This window comes from Dermochelys coriacea, chromosome 3, assembly GCF_009764565.3.
Source record: "Dermochelys coriacea isolate rDerCor1 chromosome 3, rDerCor1.pri.v4, whole genome shotgun sequence".
In the NCBI taxonomy this organism is placed as follows: Eukaryota; Metazoa; Chordata; order Testudines; family Dermochelyidae; genus Dermochelys; species Dermochelys coriacea.
In genome coordinates, this window is record NC_050070.1 from 45,722,642 (window position 1) to 45,736,577 (window position 13,936).

Consider the following 13,936-nt stretch of genomic DNA (forward strand, 5'->3'; position numbering starts at 1 on the left):
TGAGACAGAACGTCAGGACACAAAGTACACCAATTCATAACTACAGCACCCATTGTCCTGAAGTTGTCTCAGAACATGAAGCCTTCAAAATTGTTCCAGCATTTAAAAGTCAAATAACTCACTGGAAGATAAACGTGAGGCCTTGACAGAAGTCAGTAAGCATTGATTTAAACTAAGTGTCGCAAACATCCCCTTTGGCATGAGGCGCATATTATTGCGGAAAGTTACATTTCCTTGTGCAACAGACATGGCTTCATAAGCTATAGGGCCTACAGTGACTACCACATTGAAAAGCGTATGTTAATATAATTGCACTGTATGGGTGATGTGGTTGACTAACTTGAGAAGTTGCTTTCAAAGCTTAGGAAAATTGACTAAAGAATTCAGTTTGAGGATTTAATCACTATCTGGTGCTGTACAACTTTCAGTCTTTGCAGTACTGGTATATTTGACTGTTTTGTTGGAGACTTCCTCTCTTGAAAAGCTGTACCAAGAAGCAGTCAAAGCTTTCCACATTCAAGGAGAATGGTTTGTTAACTCTACAGCTGCTGTCATGGTGATGACAGGTTAGAACAGCAGTCTGATCAGAGAGCTCCAACCCATCGCAACTAATGCCAGGATGTCCCCTTCTACACTGAACTGTTGCTACTAATAGCACCTGTAAAGCCGTACCTGGACCTTCAAGAAGCCATTGCAAACATAGTTAAAAGCTGTCCAGTGAATTGACTTTTTGCATTGTTCTGATGACAGGTTTTTACTACCTTTTACTGGTAACTCTCTCATTTAAGTGAGGTGACTCATGAGGTAGAGTTTTGGTTTTCTGTACAATAAAACCTGTGCTCCACCTTTCATTATGTTGTTTGGCTACTTAGACTGAGTGTTTTGGGGCAGGGATTATGTTTAATCTCAATTATCAGTAATCTGTTTTTGTGGATACCAGATGTGAAGTTATTGAAGGTGACAACATAAGAATCTTCGGTCACCTAAATGAGCTGAACTCTTCTCTGGGAGCAGAATGAGTTTTTTCTTTCCCTGCATGAGAAGGTAGAAGTATTAATTAACACTTTAAATTGGCCTTCTGGACACAAAGAAGAAACTTGTGAACCTGAAACTTGGAAGCCTGATTTCAGACTTAGAAGGAACTGAGGAGCTGGTCGGGAACTATCAAATTCAGTCAGAATCTGAGTGAACCTCAGGCCCAGCAGTGGCACGACTAGCCTGGTACCCAACAGAGGGTAAAGAGGTGGACCATCAACCCCTTTATTCACAAGACTGTTTCATCAGTGCTGAATGTGCCATTGTAGGATAGACTGACAGACCTGAGACTGGTTCCTGCACCTAATTGAAGAGGAATTTAGCACATTGACAGACTATCTGCTTTAGCTGCAGAAACCTTGAAAGCTTTCCATCATGTAGCTCTGAGCGAGGTTTCTCTGTGGTGATCAAAAATAGTGGCTATCACCTGTGGTTAGATAACATAGTTCAACCTCATGTGGAATCTCCCCTCAGAAAGACAAGCTCATGAGTTAAGAGGCGAGTATAAGATGCCTTAGTTTACTCTTCAGAACTTGAGAGTTAGTAGTTGCTGTTGATTATTATAACAATTTCTTCTGCATATAATAATGGGGGGGGGGGGAAGAAATGGGAATAGTGAAACAATTTAACATGGAGAATGGTGCCTAGTGTTGAAAGTTCTTAGAACCCTGCATTAGAGAATTTACACTAGTGTAAGTGACTCAAGATTACTGCAGGGGGCTAGATTGTTCAGAAGCTTGGTAATAAGAATTGGAGACATTCGTAGAGTCATTTTAGATATCTGGTAACACAGTAAGACCATTAAACAGTTGCCAAATATCCAGGTCACATCTGTCACAGTAGAACTTTAACTATCTGTAAGTGGGAGACTGCAAGTTAGTATTGCACATTAGCAAATTAAAACTATGGTTGATAAGTTTTTAAAGTGTACTCTATTTTGACAGTTGTAATTGATTTTTGATTAGGCACTGTAGAATATTTTACCAGATGCTTAGAAAAGAGGCTTCACTACAGCATGCTAAAACCTTAACTAGTTTTGGTACTGATTAAAGTACATTGATTACTTAGGTTGTACTATACCTGACAGTTCTAGCTATACAAGGGATCAAGAAGTTTGAACTAGAGTGGATCACTTAGAACAACATATCACCAGTCAATGGAAGACTTGCTGGTAGTCTGGAGAGCTGGTGTTGGTTCACTTTTTAGTTATTTTACTATATTACTTTTCCCAGTAAGCAGCTGCTGTGTGGTTGCCACAAACATGACTGATAATGGGAAAAGAGGTCTGTGCTATCATGACTCAGAAAAGTATCCATGAGACACACCAAGTGACCCAGGCCATGTAAAAGTTTCAGAACCCCTGCTCTAGGAATCTAGTTAAAGGGTGAGCTACACTGGCAGACAAACCTGTAATCATGCTACATTTGCTGTGGATAAAAAGCTGTGTAGCCTATCAATTCAGTACCTCTTGAATCCTATTTTCTTAATTTTTTTAAAAAATTCATGCTTTCCTCCCTGCCTAATCAGTGACTTATGTAGGAATGAAGCCTTGCCCTAAGATAGCTTCAACGACAGAAGATGCAGCAGCCTGTCTGCCTAACAGGCAGTGCTCTACTGTCTCCACTCACACCCTATTGAATTGAGTCTAGTTAAAGATCTGAGTACAAATATTCAAGACTTAGTCAATGGATACATGTTGATAATAAAATCAGAGGAGTTACTGCATTACACTAAGAAAGGGAAATTTTAGACAGTGCATTTCTTACTTTTTGTAAGGCAGGATGATTAAGAAAAGCACTTATGTGCTAACTAGGGGGGAGGTCCTGAAATGGAGCTTGTATGGGGTGTGGCATTGCCCTTGAAATGTTAAGAGTCGACTGCAGCTCTCACCAAAATGTGTTTCAGATGTACTGAGGAGTTACTGTCTCATGGTGGTGTAAAGTTGGTACAAAAATGAAACCACAAAATAGTTGATTAGAGTCAACTATAAATCTAAGTGTTTGTACTTTCCAACTTGGACATATCAACTCAGGCTAAGTTTTCCTCTGCATTCCTTCAGTAAAAATCTATCTACTAGAGCTTGACATTCTCATTTGAATAAGACATATTTAAAACAGTGATTATTAGGTTGTTGCAAGAACATGATTCTAATACTAGATAGTAGCAGGGCTTTACTGCAGGTTTCCCAGCAAGCTTCCTTTAGTATAAATAGGTTATAATAGTGGTCTTTATTTTGACCCAACTTAATACTTTCCAGACTGAGTAATGAATTCAAATAATGGAAGAGAATGAGTTTGTACTAATAAACATGAACAAGCAAACAACGTGAACAGGCAAAGATTAGAAAAAAATCCTGTACATCCCATAATGCTGGTCATGTAATATTAGTATAGCTCCTATCTAATACAGCCACCTGACCTCAAGTTTCATAGGTTATAGTTCTATTCCTGGTTGCTATAACTTTAGCTCCTATGTTCAGGGAGAGTAAAGCTCCAGTAATTTATCCTTCTTGCTATTTAACATAGGAATGATTACCCAGATGCTTCAATCAGGATATTATCCCCAGATGAGGTGTTCAAATACTATACCATAAAACCTTAACACAGCACAACTATATCTAGGTGTTGCATGAACACAGGAAGAGATATACAGGTCAGAACCCTATTGATTTTGGTGAAGAATGGAAAAAGTTTTCAATTTTCAGCAAAATCAGTAGGGTTCTGTTTAGAGGGGGCTGGCCAGGGAAGGGGAGGAAATAGGAGGAAGCAAAGGCCCACTAACCCTATACTTGAGACAGTTGCCTCACCCTGTATCCAAATGTCATGGGGTACACCACTCACCCCTGGTCCGGTGCCTCCTCCTTGTTGCTCTGCAGATTAACTCTAGAGGTAGATACGCTCTTCCACAATTTGCATGCTGTCACAGGCATCACTATCTTTCTCTCAGGTCAGCAACTCCTCTCTCACTCTAGGACACATAGCATCCTCTTTGTAACTCAGCCCTCTGGTTAAGTCACTCACTATTCCCCCTTCTGGGGAATCCAGCCAGGGAATTCAGTCCAACAATCCTAGGCAGTCTTCCCATTCACTGCACCGGTACCACTACCTCAGTGGCTGGTAGGGGAAACACAGGTCCGCCTTCTACTCTGGGTTCCAGTCTAGGGACCCTCAGCTCAGCAGTTGTGGGCTTCCTCTCTTTGCCCTCACTGTTTTTTTCCTGGACTGGTTCCCCCTCTCTCCCTGGGTATACCAGCTCCAAGAACCTCTTCCCAGGGAGTGACTGCTGTCTTTCCCTACAGCACCCAAACACTCCTAACTCTTCCCAGAGATTGACTGCCCTTTTTCAGCCCCAGCCTGGACCCTGCTACCTGACTTTATAGGGTCTCCCCATTTTTTCCTACACAGGTGAACCTCTCTGAGCTGCCTCCAGCCTAAAGCTCCCCTGTTTGTAGCCTAATTAACTGATAGGGCCCACCTGACCTAATTCTGCTCTTGCAGGGCTAGTGGAAATCAGGCTTTTCTGATTTTCACCAAAATCAAGAGTTCTGACCAATTGTGCCTAGAACATTCCCTGAAATTCTGGAATTGATTTGATGCAGTTTTAAAAATTTACCACTTACATCAAGGGTTCTCAAACTGGGGGTCAGGACCCCTCAAGGGGTCATGAGGTTATTACATGGGGGGTCATGAGCTGTCAATCTCTACCCCAAACCCACTTTGCCTCCAGCATTTATAATGGTGTTAAATATATTTAAAAAGTGTTTTTAATATATAAGGGGGGTCACAGAGGCTCTGTGTGAAAGGGGTCACTAGTACAAAAGTATGAGAATCCCTGGCTTGCATACATACAAACAGAGAAATGCTTTTGATGTGTGTGTGTGTGTAGGACCTTGCTTTGCTCAGGCAATAAGTTTTAAAGGTACATGGATGGAGGTTTTAACAACAATATTTCCCTAGCCCTCTACCCTCAGTGATCTTACAGATCAAGGCTGATCTGTACCACTATTGTTTATTCCATGTGTCCTGTCCACCTTAGAGAAAGATTCTGGATCATCATAAGCATGTATAAAGGAAAAAGATCTCCAATTGGATGGTGCCCATGTAACTTCCTACTGAAAATATGTAAAGGAAATCTTTGCTGGGAACTCCAGGAGCTCCTCCATCAGAGATAATATAGAAGGCTCCTGCTTCATCGTTAGGAGTTGGGTTGCTAACAGGCACCAGAGGTCTGAGTTATTTTGTGAGTGGTATAAGAGTTTTACATCAAGTAGTGTTTTTTAAGAGGCCATTTCCAGCCTTTACGCTAAGAAGATCCTTTGGTCAGCTAATTTTGTTGGAAGTATATTGCATTTTCCCCCTAAAGCAATCAAAAGCCCAACTATTTTAGTAGGGCTAACTGTTTTTATTTTGACTCCAGCTCCTTGGCCAATGCTTAATGGAACCATATCAAAATGACAAACTTCATCTTAGCTGTAGTTTAGTGGATTATATGCCAACCAAATAGGGTAAAGTTAATTCATGCAGAGGTAACAAACCTCAGTTCTGCATAGTAGTGTCACATGGAGTTCCTGTAACAGACAGGTTTACGTTCGTTTTAGTAAGATGAGATATTACCATGCTACTAATGTAGTTTGGGAACTGTGGCATTGAGGGCTCAGCCTGAATTAGGGTGAGAAGCAAGGATGGCGACTAGACAACCCGCTACTTTAATTTTAGAAGTAGTGTTTCTTTGAAGTACTATAGCATTTTAAGAAGTTGAACAACATAACTCTTAAGTTCAGGTATTAATATCAGCAACTACTGTCTAATGGCACTTTAAAGGCAAGAGTTCATGAGGCAGCTGTACAATCTAGTTAAAGTCCTGAACTGGCTGACATCTGAACTGGACTCTGTTGTAAAGGCCCCTGCCACTGTGTCCTTTTGGCTTTTCCCAATCAAACTCCCATCTTTCCAAACCTTTCTGTTGCCTCCATTAAAAATAGGCTAATTAGTGTAAGTGATAGGAGACTCAGTCCAATATAACTTCTTAGCTTTCTCTGGCCAGATGTCAATACCCACTGAAGAGAAGACAACCTTCTAGTAAAAGTCCAGGGGAAAAAAATAAGCCTAATTCAAAAGTCTAAGACAGTGGTGGTTCCCAAACTTGTTCCACCGCTCGTGCAGGGAAAGCCCCTGGAGGGCCGGGTCGGGTCGGTTTGTTTACCTGCCGCGTCTGCAGGTTTGGCCGATCATGGCTCCCACTGGCCGTGGTTTGCTGCTCGTGGCTAATGGGAGCTGCTGGAAGCGGTGGCCCGTACGTCTCTTGGCCCGCGCCGCTTCCAGCAGCTCCCATTGGCCTGGAGCAGCGAACCACGGCCAGTGGGAGCCGCGATTGGCCGAACCTGCAGATGCGGCAGGTTAAAAAAAAATAAACAGGCTGGCCCACCAGGGGCTTTCCCTGCACAAGTGGCGGAACAAGTCTGGGAACCACTGGTCTAAGGATATGTCTGCACTACAGCGGCACAGCTGCAGTGCTGCTGCTGTAAAGCTCTATAGCGAAGACAGTTACTACAGAAGGGATTTTTTTTGTTGCTGTATTAAATTCACCTCTCGCAGAGGCAACAGCTAGAGCCACAGAAGAATCCTTCCATTGACCTAGCTGCTGCAATGTTTCTCTGACACACCTTGCTACCCCCTGCACTTAGCATGAGGAAGTCTTGTCTGTGCCTGCTGTGAATCACCTCCCTGAAACCACCAGCCTCAGGCAACAAGCACGGCCTTGCTCTCTCTGTACAGGTTAGTAATAGGCACACACCAACCCCTCAGTTCTCTGAGCATCCCTCTGGAGTGCTCTGCCCCGCTTTCACTGTGCACTCAAAGCATTCTTAGATCCACTATTCCTAAAGGAATAAGGCATACCAGCTTATGAGATTCAACTCAGGATCACTGCTTTGCTTAACACACAGCACCTATATAGTGAACACAAGAATAAGTTTATCAGAGAAGAGCAAATCAAGTGATATGAAGAGAATGGAAACAAATGGTTACATATAAAACAAAATCATAACCATGCTTTCTAGAGCTCAAACTTAAAAAGGCATTTTCCTATCTCCTACAAGTTAGCTTACCCTAAGCCCTTTCACCCCATATTTTCAACCAGTTTGACTGAGATCCCTTGCCAGCAGCTTGTCTTCACAGATTGAAGGAATGAGGATGTACCTCCATACCCCTTATTATACCCTCAAAAGTTCATTGTCCTTTGTTGTAAACAGCTCTCCATTGCTGGTTCACTTCTTCCTGTAAAATTTTCTCTTTGAAGATTTCACAGTCCTTTATTAGCATTTGGCTCAGATTATAAATGGATGTCCATTGTGAACCATACAATATTTAATTTACATTTAAACAGATAAATAAATATTACTTGCCTGAAGGAAAGCCTGCTTTTTACCTATCTGGTGAACAATCCCTAGTTATAGACCTTAAAAATGTAATTTTCAGTATTTTACACACACACACACACACACACACACACACACACACTCTTCCACAGCATCTGTACATATGGTTTGCAATGATACTGATGAGCAGTGTGACACAGGCTTTCAATAGAAATCTTACATGACATTCTTTTGGTGAACCCATGGATCCTTGTACCCCTGTGCCCTCTGGCAGTTGGCATCCAGAAGTTCTTGGGTCACAGCTGCATCTACAGTGGGGGTTAGGTCAATCTAACGATATTGCACAGGGTGTGAAATTTTTCACAGTCCTGAATGATATAGCTAGATTGACCTAAGTTTTAGATGTAGACAGGCCTCAATCACAGAATTTTGTCCAGAATCTTCAGTTCCCACAGTTAGGAGGTTTGAGTGCGTGCACATACACGCACACACAAAAGTCTCAGGCTTATGTTACTGGTATTGGACTGAAAAATTATTTTTTGCTACAGCCAGCAGACAGTTCTGGATTTTGAAAATTCTCCAAATTTAAACTTATGTCCTTACTGTTGTACAAAACATTGAGCCGCTCAAGGCGGTCTTCAGAGGAACGTGCAATGTTTGTCTTGAACTTTTCTGAACAGACAATGATCTTTTCACAAATGTTGAAGTTATTGGCACTGTTAGTGCACACAATCCAATGATTGGGTTTCAGTTTTCCAGTATTCAAGTGCTGTTATACTGTCAAAGGGCACTTCATGTGTCATGTACAAGTCAAAATCATGTTTGAACTCTTCTGCTAGGCAAGGAAAAATGCACAGAATATTTTTATAGTTGCTAAAATTGCATGACATCTGTACCTGGACAGATGGTTGGCAAAAAGATAATTTTCCATAGAGTCCGTTGGCCACATTGAGGATATGGTTGCCTTCAGTTTGCTTTGAAATTCTGATGCAAAAGCCAGCTTTGCAGATGAAAGGAGTTGCCATTTAGAGCCCATTGACTTGAGGTCCATTTCTTTTAAGGCATTATCTACATCAGAAGTAACTTGTAAATCACAGTTAAGCAGTGTATCATGGTGGATTTGTCTCCGTTTGCCAACGAGCCCTGTTGATTCTCTTCCCCCCCACCAAAAAAAACAAAGACAAGATAAATTGCAGCACAGTTCTCACTGGTTTCCAGAGTCTTTGACCATCCGGCATAGTTTCATTGTCTTTTTTGAGGTAACTATTATCTTCTTTAATGAGAGTCTGTCCTGCTGTCCCAATGCATATGAATTAATTTTGCAGCTTTGAGCCAGGAAAACCAGCATAATGACACAACATGAGGGGCACCTGCAAACCCATTGGGCTCATGCTTGTGGTCATTTTTCAGTATCGCTGGAAAACATTCCACGAATGTGTTGAGTATGCGGAATATATAAGCTTTGATTGCATGATTAATGGGTACATGCAAAAGATGCCTGTGACAGAATGACAATATCCTGAACAGAGTTTATGGGATTAAGATAACTTTACTGAATTAAGTTAAACCTTATTGAATTATGGGTAATATCTTCAGGGTAGATTAAAAATGCAATTGTGTATGGGCTGTTTTGGTATAATATATTCCTTTAGCAGGGAGGGAGATGCTAATGTACTTCCTCCATTATCAGCCCTTTGAAGCCACCCCTTAGAAGAGGTGCACATATGCTAGTTCAAACTGGATTCTGCAAGGACCAACAGACAAGGGATTTTTGGATAAATAGCCTAATTTTAAACTGATTTATGGTCTTCATGATCTAGCAAAACACACAGGATCTCTGATCTCTGGAGGACACCAGTCCTTAAGGAAGAATTGAAAGGACCAACTGGTCTCAATTACTCTTGTTAACTATCTACGGAGAGAGAGCAGGCAGGTCTGTTTAGGCAAACTATCTTTGCTGGGGATAATACAATGAAGGCAGGGAATTGTTCAGCCTGCACATACTCACATACAGTCAGAAGGGAGTGACATAGCGGTCTCCACCCACTAGAAGTGATGGCCAGGAGAGTTGGAAGCCTGAGAGTGGATGCCTTTGCTGGACTACTGAGGGGGAAATCAGGTGTAGTCACCCAGAACTGAGACAATGAGTAACACATGGAATGTGCAGCATATGAAATACATTTTTCATGTCCTTTACTAAGCGGTGCATGTATATCACAGAGTCACTGTTGATTAACACTGTTTCCCCACATTTGGCTGTACTCTTGCAACATCTTGGATCCAAATTCAAACGATTTTCACTGAAGAAAAACAGAGGCTTTCAATAGAATAGTATTAATGATTTATTCCTATCAGTGTAGAACAACAATGTTCATAGCTGGCTGTCCAGAAAACTCTGGGGTTTCATCAGTTACTAAAGAGAATTTCTCACCCCTCAAAAGATCCTTCATTGCAAGCTTGGGGCTGAGAGAAAACTTCAGGCAGGTTTTTTTTTTTTTTCTAGCTACAGAAGTTCTGGGCAAGTGCAGGCTTGTGAAGCAGAACTAATAAAAAGCTCAAGCCACAGACATCATTCAGTGGAATCACGTTAAAATACAACACCTGTACCAGATTGTGTGGAAAATCTGCAGTTTTTTCCCCTCTTTTATGAAATCTTGGAGTCATCGTGAATAGTTCTCTGAAGATGTCCATGTAGTGTGCAGCAGCAGTCAAAAAAAGCGAACAGGATGTTAGGAATCATTACAAAAGGGATAGAGAATAAGATGAATATCTTATTGCCCCTATATAAATCCATGGTATGCCCATATCTTGAATACTGCATACAGATGTGGTCCCTCATCTCAAAAAAAATATACTGGCATTAGAAGAGGTTCAGAGAAGGGCCACTAAAATGATTAGGGGTTTGGAACAGGTCCCATATGAGGGGAGATTAAAGAGGTGAGGACTTTTCTCTTGGAAAAGAGGAGACTTAGGGGGGTTATGATAGAAGTATATAAAATCATGAGTGGTGTGGAGAAAGTGAATAAGGAAAAAGTTATTTACTTGTTTCCATAATATAAGAACTAGGGGCCACCAAATGAAATTAATGGGTAACAGGTTTAAAACAAATAAAAGGAAGTTCTTCTTCACACAGCACAGTCAACCTTTGGAACTCCTTGCCAGAGGAGGTTGTGAAGGCTAGGACTATAACCGGGTTTAAAAGAGAACTAGATAAATCTATGGAGGTTAAGTCCATTAATGGCTATTAGCCAGGATGGGTGAGGAATGGTGTCCCTAGCTTCTGTTTGTCAGAGGGTGGAGATGGATGGCAGGAGAGAGATCACTTGATCATTAACTGTCAGGTTCACTCCCTCAGGGGCACCTGGCATTGACCACTTCCGGTAGAAAGGATACTGGGCTGGATGGACCTTTGGTCTGACCCAGTATGGCTGTTCTTATGTTCTCATTCTTCCAAACAGGCTTCTGTTGAAGCATTGCTTGACTTTCATTCAGTTTCATACGAGACCTTGTTCAAAAGTTCAGCAATATGATCTGCCTTTCCAGAGATTTCTGTTTTACAAACTTTGCAGTGCAAAAGTTCCTCTTCTTTTCCAGACTTTCATTTTGAATCTGAGGTCTGGGTATACAGTGCAGTATTCCTCTAGGGTTTTTCTTTTGATTAATTATAGACAAAAAATGACAAACCTTCCCTCTGTTATTGAGCTGGTGCAGTTGAGCCCTTATCATAAATGTAATTGCTTTCATGCACTTCCTGAACTTTGACTCCAATACACTGAGTTAATCAGTCATATATGCAACTCCAGCAGTGTTTGGCAGCTGCTGTAGCACTTTGCCACACAAGCTTCTACTCTTCCCACCTTGAATGATCCTGGCCTGGCCGCATGGCCAGCCTCACCAGGAAGGTGTCCTGGTCCATGGATCATGATGGATGAGGATGAACCTCCTGCCATTAGGCAGGCCACCTCACTGCTAAACAGCTCCCGTCTGGGGGCTGCCCCCCCATACATTCAGCTGGTGAATGAGAGAGTGGGGCCATGACAATGCGGCCTTAGAACCAGTAACACCTGATGTCTGGAGGCACAAGGTGCAGGGAAGGCTGCAGGCAGAGCAGAGATCCCCAGCCAGGACTGTGAGGAGGAACAGGACAAGCCCCTTGCCATTGGAGAGGCCACTCTGCTGTTAGCTCCTGTATGGGGATGGTCCCCACAGTCCCAGCTAATGAGGGAAAGAGTGGGGTGGTGATACGGAGGTGCAAGGTGTGGGAAAGGCTGCATTCATGCCAGCTGTTACCAAGGGATATTTTTTTCACTTGATTTCAGTATGTCAGCTGAAAATAACATTTACCAACATCTATCTAAATTGAATCCTGTCAAGCCTAGCTATAATAGAGTAAAGGGTCTCAGTCGCTCTCATTTTTGATGAAAGAGGGTTGACCTGGCTTAGGCATCTATGTCCGGAAGAGGGGTCACAGCTATGAATCCCCAGGAGAGACAGGCACTTTCCTCTGGCCCAGAGTTAGGCGTCTAACTACTGGCTATCTTACGGGTTGTCAGCTCAGCTTGCTGTCTTTTGTGAATCCCTTATGTACCTAACTCTCGCCATGTATCGTATAGGGAGCCTGGGTGCCTGTGTAACGCGCACACCTCCTGGGTGTGGTGCTCTGACCCATCTAGTGGCACCGAGACCATTTAGAGAGAGATTAATGAGTCTGCTACTGTCTTAACTTAAGGGCCATGTGGCTTTTAGCTCATGCAGTAGAGGCTCATGCATTTAGCTCCAGAGGTCCCAGGTTCGAGCCTGCCCACCAGTGACCAAAATCAGTTGATGTTACATCTGGGGTAAGGATCACACTGGGCAGCAGGGCACCTAAAAGTTAGATGTTGCAATGCTCAGCATTGCTACACAGTCCCTCTATGGATATAGTGCACAGGATAATAAAGACTAAGTCTGCTCTCAAGCAGGTTCTTGCAATCTCTCCATCAACTTCAGAAAAGTTATCTGATCTTTGGGGTATCCTCCTGGGTTGTTTTAGTAGCAATGTTTTCCACCCCTTTTCCTACATGCCAGTCCTTTTCCTTCTCTGGCTTTCACCTTCTCAAGCCCCAGAGAGAAGAGGAGCTATATAAATCCTGGTCCTTTACTCAAGAAATGTTAAAATAGAAACAAGTGAAATATACATGTGCTAAACTTAACTGGTTAGCCAATTTTGGCTTGGTGCATTCCATCTCTCACACTGTAAGCACTAACACAGGAAGAAAGCTTTGTCTTCAATGTCTGTTAAGGGAATGGAGAGGCAGAAGGAGTGTTTTCTCCCTTCATCCCACCCAGACCCAGTCTCCCTGCTCTCTCTTTCCGTCTGTCCATTTTTACCCAGGCATGGAAATTTTCTTAGACATCCAGTAGCTAGAGGACTAAACCGCTAGGTAAAGAGAAATACAAAATACAGAGGCCTTTGGCCCAGCTCCACATAGGTACTTAGGCACCCAAACCTCAGATTTAGGAGCCACTGTGATCCACCGAACGCTTACAGGCACCTAAATGTTAACTTTAAAAGTTCCCTAGACACCTAAGTTTCTGACTCTGGGCATGCACACTGCTGCCTCAGACTAGATGTCTAGACACTTACCTCACACCTGAGCCCCAGCGTGACAAAGTGGGGGAAGATAGGCAGAGGAGCACCTGTTTTAGCCATGAAGCCTGATCTGCTAGGTATGCTCAGAGGCCACCTATGCAATTGAGTCCCATTCAAAATCAGGGGAGTGGGGTGTGAAAGAGAGAGAATAACTTTATAGCCTGGTGCTAGAGCACCCACCAGGGAGGTGGGAAACCCATGTTCCAGTCCCCCTGCTCCAGTTACGATTATTTATCTAAAATGGAACAACTTCAACAGGAGCGATTGAAGGAGCTCAACATCAGAATATCCCATATCTCATTGCTTTAAGCACTCTTCTGAGAGGTGGGAGACTCCTTTTCAAATCCTCTCTCCCCCCTCAAGTAGAGTGGGGAATTAACTGGTCTCCAACATTCCAGAGGAGTGCTGTAACTACTGGGCTAAAAGTTGGAGGAGATGCTACTGCACACCTTGTTTCAGCCATTTTGTGTGGAGTAAGGCAGATACCTAACTTGTTCTCACAAGAAATAAGTCATCTGATTCCAAGAGAAGGGTTCCCAGATGTGGATCACAAGCAAAGTCCTGCTGCCTGGACTTAGGTACCTATCTCTGTGAGAGGAGCAGGGTGGGGCTTAGGACACGCCTCTCTCATTGGCATCTCTTGTTGACTAATTTCGTGGTCTCCCCACTACCATACTGGCTTGCAACACCTAAGTCCCTTTAGAGTTGGTCCTTACTCCCTAAGGGCAATGCCCACTTGAAAAATAAACCTGCTTTCTCTCTCTCTCTCCCCATGCCCTGCTAATCGAAGAGATGCAGATTCTAGTATTCTTACTAGGGTGCTTTTCCCAACTCGTATTCAGGGACACTCAATTTGGATATGAAAATATCTGAAATTAGAAGTATCCTCTCTG

General features: G+C 42.7%; 1 protein-coding gene across 4 annotated transcripts in view; it reads left to right on the top strand.

Annotated features, from left to right (window-relative positions):
- FBXO9 (F-box protein 9) overlaps positions 1-13,936 on the top strand; it is a 49,402-nt gene that overhangs the window by 18,881 nt on the left and 16,585 nt on the right. The gene's annotated exons all lie outside the window — the stretch shown is intronic.